Genomic DNA, 8,748 nt, shown 5'->3' with positions numbered 1-8,748 from the left:
CTTGTTTGAAGTCAGGGGATGTCATTTTAGCTACTTACTATTTTTGGTTTAGCAGTGCATTCCAAGGAGGTAAATGAAAGCCATTTTTTTAGGATTTGCTATAAATAATTATCTAGTTTTCATATTTTTGGAATAACATACTCTTGAATTTGTTCACTATTTTACTCAGATTTCTCAACGAAATTACCTCTTAATTGATGAGTTCAATTGGCCTATTTCAGTTTTTCTTATGCTTTGCTGCTTGATAGTTGACACACTCTCTCCCCTTTTCAGTCAGCTTATGTCCTCTTCTCTTTGCTTATAGTTAGACGGCACCACCCACCCCTGAGTCACCGTTAGCTATTGCTGCCTCTGACTTTTTCCCTATTAACTCCTCCACTCTGTGCTTCCTGGGATTTGTCTGTAGTCATTTTCTCTTATGTAGTCTCTGTGCTAGTTAGGTTTATGTCAAGTTGAGTAGGACAGGATTCTCCCATGATGCCATCTAACATAGTGTGGTCAATTCCACGATTCAATTTTTGACAAAGCACTTAAGCAGCTGTGGGGAGAATAAAATTAAAAGCCCAACTCACTTCCATGGAGTGGATGCAGGCTTTTAGCAACCCTATAGAACAAGATAGAACTTCTCCTGGGAGTTTCTGAGAGTGTAACTCTTTACAGGAGTAGAAAGCGTTGTCTTTCTCCCCGTGTGGCTTATGGTTTTGAACAGCTGACCTTTCAGACAGTAGCTGTAAGTGCAACCACTTAATCTGGTCACAGACTTGATATGGCTCAGGGAAGTTTCACTTAGAATGTGGCCTGTGCTTAGTATAAGTTGACAGTGGATGGAAGTTAGCTTATTCTTACTGCTGAATTTGGATCCTGCATTGCTTCATCAACCTCCTATTTAAAAAAATCCTGCCCATCAAAGGAGCAATCATTAGATTCATTTGAAACGTGGATTCATTTGGCTGATCTCAGATTCATTCACCTGGGCATCCACCAGTCTGTGGTCTTCTTGTTTCATCATCTTGCTTCTTGTTCATTAGCTCGTTCAGCTTTGGAGGTTAGCTTACATCTGGCCCATGTTCATGAACTGAACTGAACTTGATGCCCTTCTACAATGGTATGAGACTTCTTGATAAGAACCTCTTTCTATATGCATGCGAGCTTCATTGGTTTTGCTTCTCTAGAGAACCCAGCCGAATTCACTCTCCCTAAGGAATTACATGAACTATCAACTTTGGACATGTTAGCGGGAAAGACCAGTCCCTGGAGAAGGACATCTTGCATGGCAAAGTGGAGCGGCAGTGAAAAAGAAGAAGGTCCTCGAGATGGATTAACACAGTGGCCACAACATGGGCACACACATAAGAACAATTGTGAGGATGGTGCAGAAGAGGGAGGCGTTTCTTTCTGTTGTAGTTAAGGCTGCTATGAGTCAGAACCAACTCAATAGCACCTAACAGCGACAGTAACAAATATCAACTTTTACTTGATGCTTCCCAAACTCTTCATTTGAGTATCTCCTACTCTCTAATCTATTTTAATTAATTATTCAACATTTTCATCTGGATGCCCAATAGGATCACAAAGTCAGCGTGTATATGCTTACGTTCATTACTTTACTTCCAATTCTCATTCACTTTGTTTTAATTATCCATCTTACTGTCAAATTAGGAGTTGAATTTGGCCAGCAATGTGGATGAGCATCTCAGAGTCAAAGACATAGACTTTACCCAATTATACATATCTATCTCTTTGTATCTGGATCACATTTCTTATGTACCCATGCACTTTTCTTTTCAATAGTATTTCCAATGTCTGTGTTTCTTACATTGGGGTACTTTGACCCTTTCCAATTCATGGAAAACAGCTGTACAAAGTATAAGACAAAGGATTCTGAACTCAGAATCTTCATTTAGATTCATTCTTTCTAGGAGTACTAAATAAGTTATGATGTACAGAATTTTTAAAATAAGGACATAAGATAATATTTTATTCTAATAAAATAACTGTAAATTGTTATCATCAAACAATTCTTTAAAGGAACTTTTTGGATCAATGGACTGCCCTGGTTCCCGCATGGGAATATTTGTTCTTCATTTCTCCCAGCCTGTGCTTTTCTGCAATGCCCTGCACATCAGCATTCTGCTCACTCCTTACAGTTCAGGTCAAATGCTGCCGCTGCTGTGGAGCGATGCTACTCTGAATTAGAATTAATTATTGCTTCCTTTGTGTTAATAAAGCACTGTTTTTTTGTTGAATTTTGTCTTGTGCTTTATTTGTTCATAGGCAATTTGATCCCTACTGTTGAATCTTGTTTATTTTTCCTTGTATTTTAGTTATATATATATATATATATATATATATATATATATATATATATATATATATATATATATATTTCTTCATGAATTATATAGCAGGTAATTGTCTACTCTTTGTAGCTTCGCTGTACCTAGCTCATTTTAGGTGCCAAATGCATATTATGAATTTAATCCCTATTAGCAGATAAATAATATTCTACAACTTTTTCTTTATACTTTTGCAGCAGGTACAAAAAGAGTTGATTTTTTTCCCACTCAAATCATATCCTCTACCTTTAAAGCTAGAAGAACATGAGATGTCTCTCCATATTATTCTTTTTCCCTATGTAATTTCATTGTTTGATTGTTGATAGAATTAGTCTGTTAACCTTTCAAATGAAGATAAAAATATAAACACAAAGCAACTATATTACTTTTATAAAATAACTTTACTTTAAAATATAGGATTATATGCTATACTATAATACAACATTACATACATGTGACATATTTTTCTACACATGTAAAGGAAAACATTTTTTTGCATGCAATGAATTACACTTGACAACTAATAACTTATAGGAACTGAACTTGTTGAAAGCAATGGAAACTACATGATTTACTGAACACAACTGAATGAAAATAAGACTTTTTACCTTTTCTCTTTTAGTGTAGTACTCTAAGGTCTTCCACATTTTCTATTACAGCTCGCTAAAATGCGTCAATAAATCTCTACATTTTACTTTCCGTGCTACTTTATCGTTCTCTTGGACATCTGCTCATACTTCGTCCTTTGAGACTCTTTTATAGCCCCTCTCCCCAGGATCTCCTGGTACAGCTGATGACCAAAAAAGATGAGGAGAGCAGGGATGTTACCTATGACTCAGTCATATTAACTTAGATCGAAAGTGTTATTCTGTTTTTACCCCTGGTGTCACCTGATCCTCATTGGAATCTTACTTTACTCAGGAAGCCTAGGAAGAACAACCTCTTTGGGACACGTAAAAGGCCACGGTCCAACTTCTTAGGGCTTGAATCGAACCGTGTCTGGAGAACAAGCATGGTTCACAAATGTCAGTTCTAATGCAGAAAAAGGTAGACAACTTGGCACATGGTGAGCATGATCCGTAGCAAAAAGGCTAAGCCCCCTGAATATACTGGTATGTTTAAAGTTCAATATTTATGTTAATATTTATAAAATTAAACCTGGATCCAAAAGGCATTGGAAGATTACAAACTATCCTAGCAAAACGTATTGGCAGCTGTGCTTGACATGATTGAAGGGGACGCTTTGTTGCTCTCATTTTGCTCTCCCGTAGTCCCGTGTATCTAGCACACGAGGTGGCCTCAGGCCTCCCCAGTCTGCTAGCAATGAGGCCACATTAACATTCACGCCTGCTTTTGCTGCACGCTGACATTTACCTGTACCACTGTGAGGCCTCAGTTCCTTCCTGTCCCCATCTCAAACATCTTATTTCTCCAACATTTATTTCTAAGCATCTCTAGGAGTAGTCTCATGAGATCTCTGGATCAACAACATTAATCTACTTTTGTCTCTTCGATGTCTGTTGCCTGTGAGTCACTAAGGGAAGTGTCTCACCATTGTCACTGTTGTCAGCACGTTACTGTGCCTAAGTTCCTTCTGTCGCCCTCTTCCTAATTATTTCACATTTCATCACTGAAGCTGTCCAGTCTGTGTAAACCCAAATATCAGGGTGCTCTAACCAAGGGCCCCCCCCCGTTTCTGCCTTCAGAGGGGGGAGGGAGCAGGAAAGGAAAGTGGCTTGGTCATGGCCAGGCGCGCAGAACCAACCTCACCACTTCTTCTGCGACTCAGAATAAGTTACTAAAACTCACTGAGCCTACTCTGACTCTTCTGCAAGTGGGGATTGATAAGAATATCTATTTTAAAGAGTTATAATGCAAAGCAAACTCACTGCCACAGCTCGATGTTGACTCACAGCTACCCAACCGGACAGGGGAGACCTGCTCCTGTGGGTCTCTGACACTGTGACGTTTTACAGGAGTAGAAGGTCTGTCTTTCACCCAAGGAGGGGTTGGCGGTTTCAAACTGCTGATCTTGGGATGAGCAGCCCAACAAGTAACCGCTATGCCACCGGGACTCGTTCAGAGGGTTATGACAGAGGATTGAATTAGTTACCATTTGCAAAGTATTTATTCAGTGCTAGTGAACATTGGATATTATTACCATTTGTTATTGAGGCTACAAAATTATCTTTGAATTTTATATTCATGCTTTACTCCAGAGTTGAATTACTCCACGCTTCTCTGGCTATCTTGAAGCCACAGACACCATCTCGGGATCCAGGCCCTCGAGTTCAATGGGTCCGTAGAACAGCCCGTTCTGCCGCCGTGAGACCGATCCTCGACACTGGCCCTCCGCCCACTGGGGCATGGGTTAGACTGCTAGCCACAAGGTGATCACTTTGAAACCACCAACTGCTCCATGGAGGTAAGATGAGGTTTCTACTGACGTGTAGATTTAGTGCTGGAAACCCGTCCGAACGGCCTCGATGGCAGGGAGTTTGATTTGGGGTTAGCTGCTCTTACGGCTTTCCTGCTCTCCCACTCCTCCCAATCCGCCGCCACTCCCCTTGGGATTTTTCCGAATTGTCCTTCTCACCTGCTTTCTTTATCGTCCAGCCATGGTCTGCTTCTGGACGTGTCTGCTTAGCCTCCCTGCGCCAGTCCTCTCCTATTGTCAACTGTACCCTCTTTCCCGAGACGAGAAGCAGATGGGTTGTGATGAATACCATCTCATGTGCCTACACTCGTTCGGTAACAGGTGGCTGCTCCGTCAGCTGGGGTCTCCTTGAGGACACCCTCCCGGCCTCCCTTTGACCATGCATACGCTCGTCCAGATGGCGACTTGCTTCCCCAGAGTCCTGAATCAACCGAACAGGAGATGGCAGGGCTGTGCTCATTTTGCCTGGGGTTTAATACAGGCATGGAGTTTTATTTATTTTTTGTCCTCTTAATTCAGGAAAAAGGAACAAACCTTATGTGAAAATGATGTTCACAACGTGGTTTTAAATTCTCTCACAGGAAGTCTAAATTTGTGTGATTAAATTAGCATTCATAAATGCCAAAGCAAGAAACCAAATTAATTTGTTTTTGCTGTTGGAAAAGAATAAAGATATCTTTGAATCATCTAATGTATTAGATTTTTACTCTGTGTATCTTACTTCTGTTTAATGCACTCTGGCTACATTAAAATGGAGGCAACTGAATTTATTATGTAAAGATAAATGTATAGGTTAGGTTCACCTTGGTAAGATGGAAGCAAGTTGCTTTCCCCTAAGGTTAAAACAGCTCTTCTACCTTGTATTCTGGAAGTAACCTACTTTCAACCAAATTACGGCTTCAAGAACAGTACACATTTGCTTGAATTCATCTCTGCCTCTATCGTTTTCCGGATGCATCTGTGCAAGCCCTGATTAAAGTCTTCATGTTGCTTGAATGCCTACTATCCCTGAACATTAGAGTAAGAAAACCTGGAGCCAATGTCCCAGAGTTGAAGGATAGACATTTTTAAAGTTTAAAAATAATATGGCTTTATTTAAAACATATCTAGTCATTTGTAATCCCTGTAAAAGGAATCACTTATGGAAGATTTTTCAAAGAATTAAGAAATCCCAAATATAAAGTCTTCTAATCTTAATCTGTTAAACATTGGTGTAGGTCGGGTTCACTAGGCAAGCAAACCTGGTGACACTTATAAAGGTATTTATATTAAGAAAATGCCTAACAATTATAGACGTGAGCATGTCCAAGTTCAAGCAGGATTCAAGTCTGTGAACCAGACGCTAGGCTAGAGGTTTCTCCTGACTCATGTAGCTTCAGGGAATAGTAATTCCAAGATCAGTAGGAAGACCACATGATGGTCTTCTGAGTGGCTGCTGAGACAGACAAATCCAAGATTAGTAGATCAGGCTTGTGGCTGCAGAAGCAAATTAATTCACAGTCAGCAGGTCAGATGACGGGGCCCAGAATACTCCCAGGATCAGTAGGCAATAGGGCAGAAAATTGGCTCAAGTCCACAGAACCAGAGGTTGATGAGCCAGATACAGGAGACAGATTCAGCAGAAAGCAAAGCAAACTTTCCCACAATGTCCCATTTATATTGGACGTAGGACACACACCCTAGGAAACATCCTTTCCATTGCATCCATCTGTGACCTTAGTAAAGATGTTGCATAACACGTTAATCTTGTTTCAAAGACTGGCTGCTCGTAGTAGATTCCATTATGGAGTTAACTACACTGTGTTAGATCACATGATAAATCATAACTACCAAACCACTGGGAATCTTTCTCCAGCCAAGTTGACACAAAACCTATCAGAAACATTAACTTATTTAGAACCACAAAGAGTGTAAGTTCAAGAAGATATTTTATGTGCTTATACATTTTTCTCCATCACCTGTCCGTCAGTTTGTCCTACTGTTGTGGTTCTGTGTTGCTGTGATTCTTGAAGCCATGTCAGTGGTATTTCAAAAACCAACAAGGTCACCTACAATAAACAGAGTTCAGCAGAGCTTCCTGACTAAGCACAGACTATCAAGAAGGAAGATGCTGTCCGCTTCTGTGGAGTGAACCACTGAATACCTTATATATTGAAGCACAGCACTGTCACATACGGAAAACCCATTAACATCAACAGAACATGGTCGGAGACAGTTCCAGAGAAAGAGTCTCCCAGGTCAGAGGGCACGGCCCTCACATTATAGCTGAAGTACTTGGGGAAGACTGCCTTCTCAGAGCAGAATGGACCACAGTGATGCAGCTGGAGTAAAGCTTTTGTGACCTTCCTTTGCTGATGAGGCGCCGCTGAAAAGGAGAAGAAACACTTGCAAACACCAAGAATAATTGGAAGATGAAATGTAACAAGTATGAATCTAGGAAAACTGGAATTTGTCTAAAATGAAATAGAACTTCTAAGGATGGATTTGCTAGGTATTAGTGAGCTGAAATTAACTGATACTGGCCTTATTGAATCAGAAAATCATATAGTTTACAATGCTGGAAATGAGAGATTCAAGAGGCATAGTGTCTCATTCATCATCAAAAAGGATATTTTAAGATCTATCTTGAAGTGCAATGCTGTCTGTGATAGGGTAATATTTATCTGCAGGCAAGTAAATCCAATAAATACTATTATTCAAATGTATGCAGCGATCACAAAAACTAATGATAAAGACATTGAAGAATTTTATCAACATCATTCTGAAATGGAACTAAGATGCATTCATAATTATTGGTGATTGGAATGTAAAAGTTGGAAACAAAGAAAAAGAAATAATTGGAAAATATGAGTTTTGTGAAAAAATGAAACTAAAGATCAGGTGATAGAGTCTTATATGACCAATGGCTTCTTAATAGCATATACTTTTTTCAACAACACAAATGGTGACTCTACACATGGACTTCTCTAGATGGAACACACAGAAATCTAGTTGACTGTATCTGTGGGAAAAGACTATAGAGAACCTCAATATCAGCAGCTAACATGAGGCCAGGGACTGATTATTGGAAAAGACCATCAATTGCTCATATTTAAGTTCAGGTTGAAGTTGAAGAAAATTGAGTCCATGACACCCCAAATAGGATCTTGAGTTCACTCCACCTGAACTTTTAGCACATCTCAATTATAGGTTTGGCATTGAGCAATAATGACAGAAGACCTGATGAGCTGTGGGAAGACATCGAGAACATCATTCATGAAGAAAGCAAAGGTCATTAAAAAGGTAGGAAAGAGGGTGTCAGAAGAGGGTGTCTATGTGGGTGTCAGAAGAGACTCTGAGACTTGTTCTTAATCACAGTGTAGCTAAGGCACATGGAAGAAATATTAAAACCAAAGGGCCCAACAGAAAATTTGAAAGGCAGCTTGAGAAGACAAAGTAAAATATTATAATGCAATGTGAAAAGACCTGGGGTTATAAAATCTAAAGGAATAATGCACTCAGGATATCAAACTGAAAGAACTAAAGAAAAAAATTAAAGCCTCAAGTTGCAATATTGAAGAATTCTTTGGAAAAAATATTGTCTTAAACAGGAGGCATCAAAAGAAAGAATATACAGAGTCCCTGTACCAAAAAGAACTAGTCATCATCAACTGCTTCAGGAGGCAACATACGAGCAAGAACCAGCAGTACTGAAGGAAGAAGTCCAAGTTGCACTGAAGGTATTAGCCCCAAAGAAGGATCCAGGAGATGATGGAATATCAGTTGAAATGCTTAAACAAGCTTATGCAGTATTGGAAGCATTCATTGGTCTATGGAAGACAGCTACCTGGACAACTGAATGGAAGAGAGCCACATTTGTATCCACTCCAAAACAAGGTGACCAAGCAGAATACTCAAATTATAGATAATATCATTAATATCACATGAAGTAAAATGTTGCTGAAGATGATCCAACAATTCAGAAGAGGATATTGA

This window comes from Tenrec ecaudatus, unplaced genomic scaffold, assembly GCF_050624435.1.
Source record: "Tenrec ecaudatus isolate mTenEca1 unplaced genomic scaffold, mTenEca1.hap1 Scaffold_138, whole genome shotgun sequence".
Taxonomy (NCBI): domain Eukaryota; kingdom Metazoa; phylum Chordata; class Mammalia; order Afrosoricida; family Tenrecidae; genus Tenrec; species Tenrec ecaudatus.
The sequence above is the reverse complement of the archived record's forward strand: the minus strand, read 5'-3'. Positions refer to the sequence as shown.